Below are 15,417 nucleotides of genomic sequence, written 5' to 3' on the forward strand. Positions count from 1 at the left end.
TATGACAAGATTATCATTCCATCCCTTAGCTTTAAGATGACGAAAATGTCCTCCTGACCATGTATCATTCTCTCCCTCTTCAAAAAGATTCGTCGTCGAATCTTGAATGAGATGCTCTTCGTCCTTCCAAGGAATCCAAACCCTATCTCCAGGTTCAAATACCATTATTTGATGGCTCTTCTCTATCCACTGAATTGTAGCTATGTCCCTCATGTGTGCAAGTTCAATCTTTCCAACCATGTTTTCACCATCTTGTCCAAAGTGTGCAATTTGTCTTTCTACCTTTTCACCCATATTAATGCCTCCATAATTAACCATTGAATCTACAAAGCTTGGAAGAGTTGATATAAAAGCACTAGAAATTATATGATTAGATGTATGAAAAACTAAGGACTCTGTGGAATTCAATGATACTAATCTACTCTTGTCTAAGCTAGAATTTTCTAGATCTCTCTCACAAGTGTGTTTACTGCTCTTAGTTTCTTTTTTGCTCATTGACTCCTCTCGCTCACTATTCTCATCTACTCTTGTCTAAGCTAGAATTTTCTAGATCTCTCTCACAAGTGTGTTTACTGCTCTTAGTTTCTTTTTTGCTCATTGATGAGCGGATATTTTGTACGCTTTTTGGGGCTAATTTCATGTAGATTTTAGCATGTTTCATTTAGTTTTTAGTAAAATAATATTAGTTTTTAGGCAAAAATCATATTTCTGGACTTTACTATGAGTTTGTGTGTTTTTCTGTGATTTCAGGTATTTTCTGACTGAAATTGAGGGAGCTGAGCAAAAATCTGACTTAGGCTGAAAAAGGACTGCTGATGCTGTTGGATCCTGACCTCCCTGCACTCGAAATGGATTTTCTGGAGCTACCGGAGTTCAATTGGCGCGTTCTCAACGGCGTTGGAAAGTAGACATCCAGAGCTTTCCAGAAATATATAATAGTCCATACTTTGCGCAAGGATAGACGACGTAACTTGGCGTTAAACGCCAAGTTCATGCTGCTGTCTGGAGTTAAACGCCAGAAAAACGTCATGATCCGGAGTTGAACGCCCAAAACACGTCATAACCTGGAGTTTAACGCCAAGAAAGACCTTCACACGTGGAAAGCTTTAGTCTCAGCCCCAGCACACACCAAGTGGGCCCCAGAAGTGGATTTCTGCACCAATTATCTTAGTTTATTCATTTTTTGTAAACCTAGGTTACTAGTTTACTATTTAAACAACTTTTACAGACATTTCTTGTACCTCATGACATTTTCAGATCTGAATTACATACTTTGTGACGGCTTGAGTCTCTAAACTCCATTGTTGGGGGTGAGGAGCTCTGCAGCGTCTCGATGATTTAATACAATTCCTTTGTTTTCCATTCAAACACGCTTGTTCTTATCTAAGATGTTTATTCGCGCTTAACTGTGAAGAAGGTGATGATTCGTGACACTCATCACCTTCCTCAATCCATGAACGTGTGCCTGACAACCACCTCCGTTCTACATCAGATTGAATGAATACCTCTTATATTCCCCAACAGAATCTTCGTGGTATAAGCCGGATTGATGGCGGCATTCATGAGAATCTGGAAAGTCTAAACCTTGTCTGTGGTATTCCGAGTAGGATTCCGGGATTGAATGACCGTGACGTGCTTCAAACTCCTGAGGGCTGGGCGTTAGTGACAGACGCAAAAGAATCAATGGATTCTATTCCAACCTGATTGAGAACCGACAGATGATTAGCCGTGCTGTGACAGAGCATAGGAACGTTTTCACTGAGAGGATGGGAAGTAGCCACTGACAACGGTGACACGCTACATAGAGCTTGCCATGGAAGGAACTTGCGTGTGAGAAGAGGATTTCAAGGAAGAGTTGAAGTCAGAGGACAAAGCATCTCCAAAACTCCAACATATTCCCCAGTACTGCAAAACAAAGTAACATTGTTCCCTCTTTTATTTTTATAATCAAATCTAGTAATTTCACTTTTAATCCAAATAACCTTGTTGACATCCTAACTAAGACTAATAAAATAAATATTGATTGCTTCAAGCCAATAATCTCCGTGGGATCGACCCTTACTCACGTAAGGTATTACTTGGACGACCCAGTGCACTTGCTGGTTAGTTGAACGGAATTGTGAAAAGAAAGTAATCAGTTAGTTAAATTAGTTCTCTTTGGCACATGCCAAAGAGCCATTAATTAAGGATCACAATTTCGTCCACCAAGTTTTTGGCGCCGTTGCCGGGGATTATTGAGTTTGGACAATTGAAGGTTTATTTTATTTCTTAGATTAGGAATAATTTATTTTTATTTTTATTTTTATTTTTATTGTTATAGAGTCATTAAATCTTGATAGGATAGTTTCTTTTCAAAAATTTCTTTTCAAAATTTATTATTTTCTTTTAATTAATTGCTAATTTTCGTGAGTTTTAGTGTCTTGTTCTAAGTTTGGTGTCAATTGCATATCTCATATTTTTCTTTAAAATTTTCGACTTGTGATCTTTGTTCTTCAATAATCTTCAAGTTGTCCTTGCTTATTTTTCTCGTTTGATCTTGAGTTTTTCTTGCTTTGTGTCTTTTCTTGTTTCACTTGTGTTCCTTTTAAAGCACTAATTGGAATATCTGCATCAAGTGTCATATTTATTCCCAATTGGCTAAAGCATTGGTTTATATTCTTGATGAGGGAGCACCAGTACTTTTGAAAATCTTTTTCAAAAATAATTTTTCTTGGATTGAATCTTGTGCCAAACTTTAAGTTTGGTGTTTTCTTGTTAATCTTTTTATAATTTTCGAAAATTTTCTTAAAGTTTTCTAAAAAATTTTAAGTTTGGTGTTCTTTCTTTTGTTCAAGGTGTTCTTGAGTTTTTCTTGTGTCTTGATCTTAAAATTTTTAAGTTTGGTGTTCCTTGGTGTTTTCCCTCCAAAAATTTTCGAAAATAAGGAGCATTAGATCTAAAAATTTTAAGTCTTGTGTCTTTTGTGTGTTTTTCTCTTTCATCATAAAATTCAAAATTCAAAAATTTTATATTTTCCAACTACGTTTTCGAAATTTTTTTAAAATTTTTAGATTTTAATTTCAATTTTTCGAAAAAAAAAATTTCTGAAAAAAAAAAATATTTTTAACTTCTTTTTATTTATTCCATTCTTATTTATTCCACTACTATAAAATAAATAATATCAACATACATACCATCTCTTTTATTCCATCATGGAATTAAGGGGGAATGAACAGTCCAGGAGGACTCTGGGGTCATATGCTAACCCCACTACTGCTTCATATGGGAATAGTATTTGTATACCCTCCATTGGAGCTAGTAGCTTTGAGTTGAATCCTCAGCTCATTATCATGGTGCAGCAAAACTGCCAGTACTCTGGTCTTCCACATGAAGAACCTACAGAATTTCTGGCACAATTTCTGCAAATTGCTGATACAGTACATGATAAGGAAGTAGATCAGGATGTCTACAGATTATTACTGTTTCCATTTGCTGTAAAAGATCAAGCTAAGAGGTGGTTAAATAACCAGCCTAAGAACAGCATAAAAACATGGAAACAGCTGTCAGAAAAATTCCTGAATCACTATTTCCCTCCAAAACGGATGACACAGCTAAGGCTAAGCATCCAAGGCTTCAAACAAGGAGATAATGAATCCCTTTATGATGCTTGGGAGAGATACAGAGAGATGCTAAGAAAATGCCCCTCTGAAATGTTTTCAGAATGGGTGCAATTAGACATCTTCTACTATGGGCTTACAGAAAAAGCTCAGATTTCTCTAGACCACTCAGCTGGTGGATCTATACATATGAGAAAAACAATTGAAGAAGCTCAATAGCTCATTGATACAGTTGCCAGAAATCAGCATCTGTACCTAAGCAGTGAATCTTCCATGAAAGAAGAAGCTAAAACAGTAACTGCAGAACTCAGTCCGGTGGATCAGGCTAGTGAATTCAATCAGCAATTAGACTTTCTAACTCAGCAGCTAGCCGAATTTAAGGAAATATTACAGGAAACAAGAATGGCTAACAGGAATATGGAAGTGCAATTAAAACAGACAGAAAGGCAACTGTCAAAACAAATAGCAGATGAATGCCAAGCAGTTCAATTTAGAAGTGGGAAAACATTAAATACCTCACTTCAAAGCAGCAAGAAGACAGGAAATGAACAAATAGCTACTCAAAATCCCTCTGAGGACAGGCAGAGCCCAGAAAGGGATAAAGCTGGCGCTGAACGCCCAGACCATGCTCATTCCTGGCGTTCAACGCCAGAAACAAGCATGGATCTGGCGTTGAACGCCCAAAAGGAACATGGTTCTGGCGTTCAAACGCCAGTAACAAGCAAGGAGGTGGCGTTTAACGCCACCCCAGCTTCCACCCCTGGTATTCAAACGCCAGTGGGTGATCAGTCACATACAGGTGCTGATAACAATCCTTCCAAAAAGGCTTCCCAACCCACTTCTGTAGGTAATAAACCTGCAGCAACTAAGGTTGAGGAATACAAAGCCAAAATGCCTTATCCTCAAAAACTCCGTCAAGCAGAACAGGATAAGCAGTTTGCCCGCTTCGCAGACTATCTCAGGACTCTTGAAATAAAGATTCCGTTTGCAGAAGCACTTGAGCAAATACCTTCTTATGCTAAATTCATGAAAGAGATCTTAAGTCATAAGAAGGATTGGAGGGAAACTGAAAAAGTTTACCTCACTGAAGAATGCAGTGCAGTCATTCTGAAAAGCTTACCTGAGAAGCTTAAAGATCCTGGGAGCTTTATGATACCATGCACATTAGAAGGTGTTTGTACCAAGCAAGCTTTATGCGATCTTGGGGCAAGTATCAACCTAATACCTGCATCTACTATCAGAAAGCTTGGTTTGACTGAAGAAATCAAACCAACCAGGATATGTCTTCAACTTGCTGATGGCTCCATTAAATACCCATCAGGCGTGATTGAAGACATGATTGTCAAGGTTGGGCCATTTGCCTTTCCTACTGACTTTGTGGTGCTGGAAATGGAGGAGCACAAGAGTGCAACTCTCATTCTAGGAAGACCTTTCCTAGCAACTGGCCGAACCCTCATTGATGTCCAAAAAGGGGAAGTGACCTTGAGAGTCAATGAGGAGGAGTTCAAGTTAAATGTTGTTAAAGCCATGCAACATCCAGACACCCCAAATGACTGCATGAGTGTTGATATTATTGACTCTCTGGTAAGGGAGGTCAATATGGCTGAGAGTCTCGAATCAGAGCTGGAGGACATCTTTAAAGATGTTCAGCCTGATTTGGAGGAATCAGAGAAGATAATAGAACCTCTGAAAATCCCTCAAGAAGAGGAGAAACCTCCAAAACCCGAGCTCAAACCATTACCACCATCCCTGAAATATGCATTTCTGGGAGAAGGTGAAACCTTTCCTGTAATTATAAGCTCTACCTTAGAGCCACAGGAAGAGGAAGCACTAATCCAAGTGCTAAGGACGCACAAGACAGCTCTTGGGTGGTCCATTAGTGATCTTAAGGGCATTAGCCCAGCCAGATGCATGCACAAAATCTTGTTGGAGGATGACGCCAAGCCAGTGGTTCAACCACAAAGGCGGCTGAACCCAGCTATGAAAGAAGTGGTGCAAAAAGAGGTCACTAAATTACTAGAGGCTGGGATTATTTATCCTATTTCTGACAGCCCCTGGGTGAGCCCTGTCCAAGTTGTCCCTAAGAAGGGTGGCATGACAGTGGTTCATAATGAAAAAAATGAACTGGTTCCTACAAGGACAGTTACAGGGTGGCGTATGTGCATTGATTACAGAAGGCTCAATACAGCCACCAGAAAGGATCATTTTCCTTTACCATTCATAGACCAGATGCTAGAAAGACTAGCAGGTCATGAATACTACTGCTTCCTGGATGGATATTCAGGTTATAATCAAATTGCAGTAGATCCCCAGGATCAGGAGAAAACGGCATTCACATGCGCATCTGGAGTATTTGCATACAGAAGGATGCCATTTGGCCTGTGCAATGCACCTGCAACCTTTCAGAGGTGCATGCTTTCAATTTTCTCTGATATGGTGGAAAAATTTCTGGAAGTCTTCATGGATGACTTTTCAGTATTTGGAGACTCATTCAGCTCCTGCCTTAACCACGTAGCACTTGTTCTGAAAAGATGCCAAGAGACTAACCTGGTTTTAAACTGGGAAAAATGTCACTTTATGGTGACTGAAGGAATTGTCCTTGGGCACAAAATTTCGAACAAGGGAATAGAGGTGGACCAAGCTAAGGTAGAAGTAATTGAAAAATTACCACCTCCTGCTAATGTTAAGGCAATCAGAAGCTTTCTAGGGCATGCAGGATTCTATAGGAGGTTTATAAAGGATTTTTCAAAAATCGCCAAACCTCTGAGCAACCTGCTAGCTGCAGACACGCCATTTATCTTTGATAAAGAGTGTCTACAGGCATTCGAAACTCTGAAAGCTAAATTGGTTACTGCACCAATCATCTCTGCACCAGACTGGACATTACCATTTGAATTGATGTGTGATGCCAGTGACCATGCCATTGGTGCAGTGTTGGGACAAAGGCATGACAAGCTTCTGCACGTCATTTACTATGCCAACCGTATTCTAAATGATGCACAGAAGAATTACACAACCACAGAAAAGGAGCTACTTGCAGTGGTTTACGCCATTGACAAATTCAGATCCTATTTAGTAGGATTAAAAGTGATTGTGTATACTGATCATGCTGCTCTTAAATATCTACTCACAAAGTAGGATTCAAAACCCAGACTCATCAGATGGGTGCTGCTTCTACAAGAGTTTGATATAGAAATAAGAGACAGAAAAGGGACAGAGAATCAAGTGGCAGATCACCTGTCCCGAATAGAACCAGTGAAAGGGGCGTCTCCTCCTCTCACTGAGATCTCTGAAACCTTTCCGGATGAGCAACTGTTTGCCATCCAGGAAGTGCCATGGTTTGCAGACATTGCAAACTACAAGGCAGTGAGATTCATACCCAAAGAGTACAGTAAGGTACAATCAAAGAAATTAATCACAGATGCAAAGCACTATCTTTGGGATGAACCATATCTCTTTAAGAGATGTGCAGACGGAGTAATCCGTAGATGTGTGCCTAAAGAAGAAGCACAGAAGATCCTTTGGCATTGCCATGGATCACAGTATAGAGGACACTTTGGAAGTGAACGAACAGCCACAAGAGTCCTCCAAAGTGGCTTCTACTGGCCTACTCTCTATAAAGATTCCCGAGCATTTGTGCTTAACTGTGATAGTTGCCAAAGATCAGGCAACCTGCCTCACAGTTATGCCATGCCTCAACAAGGAATCTTGGAGATTGAGTTGTTTGATGTATGGGGCATTGACTTCATGGGACCTTTCCCACCATCATACTCAAACACTTATATTCTGGTGGCAGTGGATTATGTATCCAAATGGGTGGAGGCTATTGCAACACCCACTAATGACACTAAAACAGTGTTAAAATTCCTCCAGAAACATATCTTCAGCAGATTTGGTATCCCTAGAGTGTTAATCAGTGATGGGGGCACTCATTTCTGTAATAAACAGCTCTACTCTGCTCTAGTACGTTATGGAGTCAACCACAGGGTGGCTACTCCATATCACCCACAAACTAATGGGCAAGCTGAAGTCTCAAATAGAGAACTTAAAAGAATCCTGGAACGGACTGTAATTAACCGTAGAAAGGATTGGGCAAGAAGCTTGGATGATGCTCTGTGGGCATACAGAACAGCATTTAAGACCCCTATAGGGACCTCTCCATACCAGCTTGTGTATGGAAAGGCATGTCACTTGCCAGTGGAACTGGAACACAAGGCCTATTGGGCAACCAGATTCCTAAACCTTGATGCCAAGTTAGCTGGAGAAAAACGATTGCTCCAGTTAAATGAGCTAGAGGAATTTAGACTCAATGCTTTCGAGAATGCAAAAATTTACAAGGAGAAAGCAAAAGATGGCATGATAAGAAATTGTCATCCAGAGTCTTTGAGCCAGGGCAGAAAGTTCTGCTATTCAATTCTAGGCTCAAATTATTCCCTGGGAAATTAAAATCCAGGTGGAGAGGTCCATATGTAATTACAAGTGTGTCACCATATGGATACGTAGAGCTTCAGGATAATGAATCTAACAAAAAGTTCATTGTTAATGGACAAAGAGTTAAACATTATCTTGAAGGCAACCTCGAGCAAGAATGCTCAAAACTGAGACTTGATTAGAGCTCAGTGGTAGTCTAGCTAAAGACAATAAAGAAGCGCTTGCTGGGAGGCAACCCAGCCATTTGCAAAGTTTATTTACTAATTAAAATAAATTTTCTTTTCTTTACAGGTTTGAGTCCAAGTATCTTCAAAGGTGAAATAGCAATTGGTTGAAGTCACAGAGTTACAGGGAAATTTGGAAGCTCACTGGCGTGAGAAAGCCAGTAAGAAACACTTTGGGCGTTAAACGCCCAAAAGAAGCACCCACTGGGTGTTTAACGCCAGTAAGGGTAGCCATCTGGGCGTTAAACGCCAGAAAGGAGCATCTTCTGGGCGTTAAACGCCAGAAAAAAGCACCTTCTGGGCGTTTAACGCCAGTCTGCTAGCATCCTGGGCGTTCAGAAAAACGCCCAGTAACAAAGGACTTCCTGGCGTTCAACGCCAGAAAGAAGCATCATCTGGGCGTTGAACGCCCAGGAGGAGCAACAATTGGGCGTTAAACGCCCAAAACATGCACCAGTTGGGCGTTTAACGCCAGGATGGTGGGAGGAGGTAAAACTCGTTTTTCTTTATAATTTTTCTAAATTTTTATGTTTTAATTCAAGATTTCTTGCATAAACATGTTTCAAATTGTCATCCCTCAAATCAAAATAGTTTTCTAAAAATCCTAATTTCTAAAATCCCTTTTTCAAAAATATTAAATATATCTTAATTCATAAACACAAATCTTTTTCCAATCCAATTCTTTTTCAAATCTTTTTAATTTCTTCTCATATCTTTCTCAACTCATCTTATTTTCTTTAAACTGCCTCTCCTTCTATTCCTCTCCTTTCCTTTCTTTTGCTTGAGGACAAGTAAACCTCTACGTTTGGTGTGATGTGCCATGATCACTGAGCTAAAACTCATTAAGATCATGGCACCTAAGGGAACAGGAAGAGCAAGGATGTGAACTTAAGGGAGCTGAAGCGTCAGAAATCAATTCTTAAAGGCACCCCACAGACTAGAGGAACATCCACTTCCCAAAACACAGGTCATTGAGTCCTAATCTTTGCCTTAACTCTGTGATAATTATTCTTATTAGAAATTGACCTTAGAAGTTATATATTTAGTAGTAATTAGTATATCTATTTTGATTTTATTTCCAATTAAGCTATAATTTACTTTTCTCATCATCATTAGGCATGAATAAAGTAGTAGATTTTTTTTTCAGAATAAAGAAGTAATCTATATTTTTCGAGTTCTTAATAATAAAATTTATAATTAATTATATGTGGTGGCAATACTTTTTGTTCTCTGAATGAATGCTTGAACAGTGCATAATTTGTACTTTGAATTTGATGAATATTGGCTCCTGAAAGGATGAGGAACACGAAAAATATTATTGATGATCTGAAAAATCATAAAATTGATTCTTGAAGCAAGAAAAAGCAGTCCAAAAAAAAAAAAACACAATATTCACAAGCCATGGGCACTAGCCAAGAGTAAAAAGGATCCAAGGCTTTGAGCATCAATGGATAGGAGGGCCCAAGGAAATAAATTCCAGGCCTAGGCGGCTAAACCAAGCTGTCCCTAGCCATGTGCTTGTGTCATGAAGGTCCAAGTGAAAAGCTTGAGACTGAGTGGTTAAAGTCGTGATCCAAAGCAAAAAGTGTGCTTAAGAGCTCTGGACACCACTGACTGGGGACTCTAGCAAAGCTGAGTCATAATCTGAAAAGGTTCACCCAGTTATGTGTCTGTGGCATTTATGTATCCGGTGGTAATACTGGAAGACAAAGTGCTTAGGGCCACGGCCAAGACTCATAAAATAACTGTGTTCAAGAATCAACATACTACACTAGGAGAGTCAATAATACTATCTGAATTCTGAGTTCCTAAGGATGCCAATCATTTTGAAATTTTAAAGATACAGGGAGATGCCAAAACTGTTCAGAGACAAAAAGCTACAAGCCCCGCTCATCTAATAAGAATCTGAGCTTCATTTAAAACTCGAGAATATTATTGCTTCTTTATTTCTGTTAAAACCTATTTTATTTATCTAGTTGCTTGAGGACAAGCAACAGTTTAAGTTTGGTGTTGTGATGAGCGGATATTTTGTACGCTTTTTGGGGCTAATTTCATGTAGATTTTAGCATGTTTCATTTAGTTTTTAGTAAAATAATATTAGTTTTTAGGCAAAAATCATATTTCTGGACTTTACTATGAGTTTGTGTGTTTTTCTGTGATTTCAAGTATTTTCTGACTGAAATTGAGGGAGCTGAGCAAAAATCTGACTTAGGCTGAAAAAGGACTGCTGATGCTGTTGGATCCTGACCTCCCTGCACTCAAAATGGATTTTCTGGACCTACAGGAGTCCAATTGGCACGCTCTCAACGGCGTTGGAAAGTAGACATCCAGAGCTTTCCAGCAACATATAATAGTTCATACTTTGCGCAAGGATAGACGACGTAACTTGGCGTTAAACGCCAAGTTCATGCTGCTGTCTGGAGTTAAACGCCAGAAAAACGTCATGATCCGGAGTTGAACGCCCAAAACACGTCATAACCTGGAGTTTAACGCCAAGAAAGGCCTTCACACGTGGAAAGCTTTAGTCTCAGCCCCAGCACACACCAAGTGGGCCCCAGAAGTGGATTTCTGCACCAATTATCTTAGTTTATTCATTTTCTGTAAACCTAGGTTACTAGTTTACTATTTAAACAACTTTTACAGACATTTCTTGTACCTCATGACATTTTCAGATCTGAATTACATACTTTGTGACGGCATGAGTCTCTAAACTCCATTGTTGGGGGTGGGGAGCTCTGCAGCGTCTCGATGATTTAATACAATTCCTTTGTTTTCCATTCAAACACGCTTGTTCTTATCTAAGATGTTTATTCGCGCTTAACTGTGAAGAAGGTGATGATTCGTGACACTCATCACCTTCCTCAATCCATGAACGTGTGCCTGACAACCACCTCCGTTCTACATCAGATTGAATGAATACCTCTTAGATTCCCCAACAGAATCTTCGTGGTATAAGCCGGATTGATGGCGGCATTCATGAGAATCTGGAAAGTCTAAACCTTGTCTGTGGTATTCCGAGTAGGATTCCGAGATTGAATGACCGTGACGTGCTTCAAACTCCTGAGGGCTGGGCGTTAGTGACAGACGCAAAAGAATCAATGGATTCTATTCCAACCTGATTGAGAACCGACAGATGATTAGCCGTGCTGTGACAGAGCATAGGAACGTTTTCACTGAGAGGATGGGAAGTAGCCACTGACAACGGTGACACGCTACATAGAGCTTGCCATGGAAGGAACTTGCGTGTGAGAAGAGGATTTCAAGGAAGAGTTGAAGTCAGAGGACAAAGCATCTCCAAAACTCCAACATATTCCCCAGTACTGCAAAACAAAGTAACATTGTTCCCTCTTTTATTTTTATAATCAAATCTAGTAATTTCACTTTTAATCCAAATAACCTTGTTGACATCCTAACTAAGACTAATAAAATAAATATTGATTGCTTCAAGCCAATAATCTCCGTGGGATCGACCCTTACTCACGTAAGGTATTACTTGGACGACCCAGTGCACTTGCTGGTTAGTTGAACGGAATTGTGAAAAGAAAGTAATCAGTTAGTTAAATTAGTTTTCTTTGGCACATGCCAAAGAGCCATTAATTAAGGATCACAATTTCGTCCACCACTCATTGACTCCTCTCGCTCACTATTCTCATCTTTTCTCTCAAAACTCTCGCTTTCAAACATGGATTCTTTTCACTCAAACACTCACTCTCTTTTTCAATTTATTTTCTCTCATATTTTTCAAATTGCTCACATCCCAAGGACTCAGTTGAAAAATTTTGCACGTTTGAATCTTCCAAGAATACATCACCATCTACAGCATAGTCAACAGATTCTTCCATCTCTAGCTTTGAAGAAGAATGAAAAATAGGTGTAGAAGAAATCATCTTCTTATGGCGATCTATCATTTGTTGCACCTGCTCCCAGTCAATTGCCAATTTGACCAACTCCTCCATGGTTATGTAACATTAACGTTGGACATTATCTGCAAGTTCTTCACATAATCCAAACAAAAATTGGTCCATCAGAACCTTAGGACTCCTTTTGATATTAGCCTTGTCCATCAAATATAAAAACTCCTTGTGGTACTCCATCACTGATTGTGAACCTTGTTGCAACTTACAAAATCTTCCAAAAAATTCATTGTGGTAAGATGATGGTACAACTCGATTCCTCATGTGGTATGATGATCGCACAAACTGCCTCCTCATAATTTTCTTCATCTTCTTCCAGCTGCAAATTGGGCTCTTTCCGTAGCGTCTTCTAGATCTTCTTAATTCAGTCCACCATATACGGGCAGGATCGGAAAAATTGGCTTGTACTAGTTGAACCTTCTTTTCCTCTGAAAGGATGCAATTTGAAAAAATCGATTCTACCTTCCTTTCCCATCTGAAATACGCTTCAGGATCATGCCTCCCTTTGAATGCAGGGATTTGCAGCCGAGAACCCTTTTTTGCATATGAGATTCCTTCATCATCACTATCGTAATACGCAATCATTTTTTTGTGACCCTTTTTTTCTTTTTTTTTGGAACTCTAACAAGATTTTACAGAAATTAAAGTAAAAAAATAATAAAGAGACTAAACAAGACCCATGGAACATGTAGATAAATAAGAATTTACCCATGACTTGTAACTGATACCAGATGGTAAGGAAAAGCTCGGGGCTTAAGGGTTTAGGGGTTATATCACAATAGATAAGGATTATTCAATAAAGGGGACAAGAAAAGATTGACATCAAGAAGAGGAATTTATTGGCATAAAGAGACACAGCGGAAACATAAAAGCTAGATAAAGGTTTTTCCTACTAGATCTCTAAGATACCTGTTCTTATAAACCTAGGTCACCAGAAAGGATTCCCTACTAGACCTTCAAAGAACTTGTCCTTGACAACCTAGATCAGAGGGATGAAAATTGAATCTCTCAATTTTCTTTATGCAACAAGCGAAGCAAATCACTCACCTCACTTAATCACACTAAAAAATGTGCATAAAGCACTAAAGAAATTTTATTCATCAAAAGTTATTCCAAATGGTCTCACCAGAGGTGTTTAAATAGGCTCCTAACAAACTAACTAAAAGATAAGATAACTAATTTAAATCAAATTTGATCTTATTAAATTATATCAAAATTAATTTAAATTTTAAAATCCTAAAGATATGATAACTAATTTAAATCATATTTGATCTTATTAGATTAGATCATATTTGATTTAAATTTAAAATCCGTAACAATACTACTAAGCAAATTAGAAGTAATTCAAATCTTCCAACAAACTCTGACAGCAAGACAAATCGAAAATAAATTACTAAAAATTCGAAAATTAATAAAAATTATGCCTCCCATTGAATTTGAAAAGGTTTATTGGGCTTCTTGTTGTCTTGTCATAGCCCAATGGGCCTAATGAATTGTTGCCCTTTCAGCACCACTTTTTTTGAGACGGACTCTTGATCTTCTTGATGTCCAAGACTGGCATGACACAATTCTTCTAGAATTCAGATCCTTGAATATGACAAGATTATCATTCCATCCCTTAGCTCTAAGATGACGAAAATGTCCTCTGGACCACGTATCACTGCACCGGTTTCAACGAGGATCCTCTTCACAATGCCATTACCCAATCTGGTCGTGATAACAAGGGGCTCGTCTTCATCCGATGTAACGGCCTAGAAATCTTCTGATGTGAACTAGACTACCGGGATGCTTGTTACCTTGATAATTTCTGAGGTTGCAGCTTTGATGTCGCTTTTCACACCATTGTTGGACCTTGGCAACATATTACTTCCAACTACTATGTTGACTACAACCCATGCTGTCTCCTCTATGCTCTTTGGAGGTCTGGAGCTCCTTGGATTTCTAGTTTTCCGATCTTCCTCCTCATTACACCGTCTTAGTGGCAATACATGCTCGACAAACTTGGGAAGCTTTCCGTCTTGGATTGCTTGTTCCAAGGCATCTTTCAGATCAATACAATCTTCAGTCTTGTGACTGTGGGACTTGTGGTAATCACAATATTGGCTTTATTTAATGAAGCTCTTGGTCAAATCTGCCTTACTTTTGGTAAGATGCCTCTATGAGAGACTTGTTGATAAACTTCAGCAAAGGAGGCTACCAAGGGAGTGTAAAAAGTAAGGATTTTGAGTTTGAGTTCTGTCCCGAGTTTCCTTCTCTTTGAGGAAATGGTGTCAGATTCTTCCTTTTAGTGGAAACTACCTTTGACACATCCTCATATCTCATGTACTCTAACGCGATCTGATAGAGTTCTTCCGTGGATTTTACATCCTTGAAGGTAAGGTGTCTACGGAAGTCTCCTTCCAATAACCAGGCAATCAAGCATAAGCACACGACTTTGGGGGTTCGAGTGTTCACCTTTAGAAGTGCTTTGTTGAACCAATCTAGATAATTTTGAATGCTTTCTCCTACCCATTGTTATAGTCCCAACAATGAAATCGAGTGTGTTGCTTAAGTTCTCCTGGTAGTGAAGTGAGCTAAAAACTTGACTTTAATGTCCACAAAGGAGGAGATTGATACGATGGGTAAGGTGTTAAACCATACCATGGCGGGTCCTGACAGTGTTACTGGGAAAGCTTTACACCGGATGGCATCCTCGACTCCTTCTAGATTCATCCTAGCTTTAAAGGTATCAATATGCTCTTGTGGATCCGTTTTGCCGTCATACTTCAAGTCAATTGGCTTGTCGAAATGCTTCATTATGAGTCTAAAAGAAATTAATTTGATTATCTTTAATTATTGAATTAGAGTATTTCTTTGAAAATAAATCGTAATTTGATCATTGGTATTTTTATAAATATTAGTGTTGGATTAAAATTAGTTTTCAATTACTCAATTACCCTTAATTTTATTAAAATTACCTAAACTAACCTAACCCTATCCCTAATTTCAAAACACACAAGCACACAAAACCCTAACACATAGCCACCGCTTCACCCACCGCCATCCCCCTTCCCATATACACACTCACACATGCAGATTTGAAGAAAGAAAGAAAAGAGAGATGGAGATCGAGAAAGTGAGGGAACGGAGAAGAGAATGAAGAAAAGAAAGGGAGCATCGACGGTAAAAGGGGGTTACCGTCAAAGCCAAGAGCTATCCCGTCGCCATCGTCTGCACGAGCTTGCAAAGGCAGAAACAAACGCGAAGTGAGGA

This window comes from Arachis hypogaea, chromosome 10, assembly GCF_003086295.3.
Source record: "Arachis hypogaea cultivar Tifrunner chromosome 10, arahy.Tifrunner.gnm2.J5K5, whole genome shotgun sequence".
Lineage (NCBI taxonomy): Eukaryota > Viridiplantae > Streptophyta > Magnoliopsida > Fabales > Fabaceae > Arachis > Arachis hypogaea.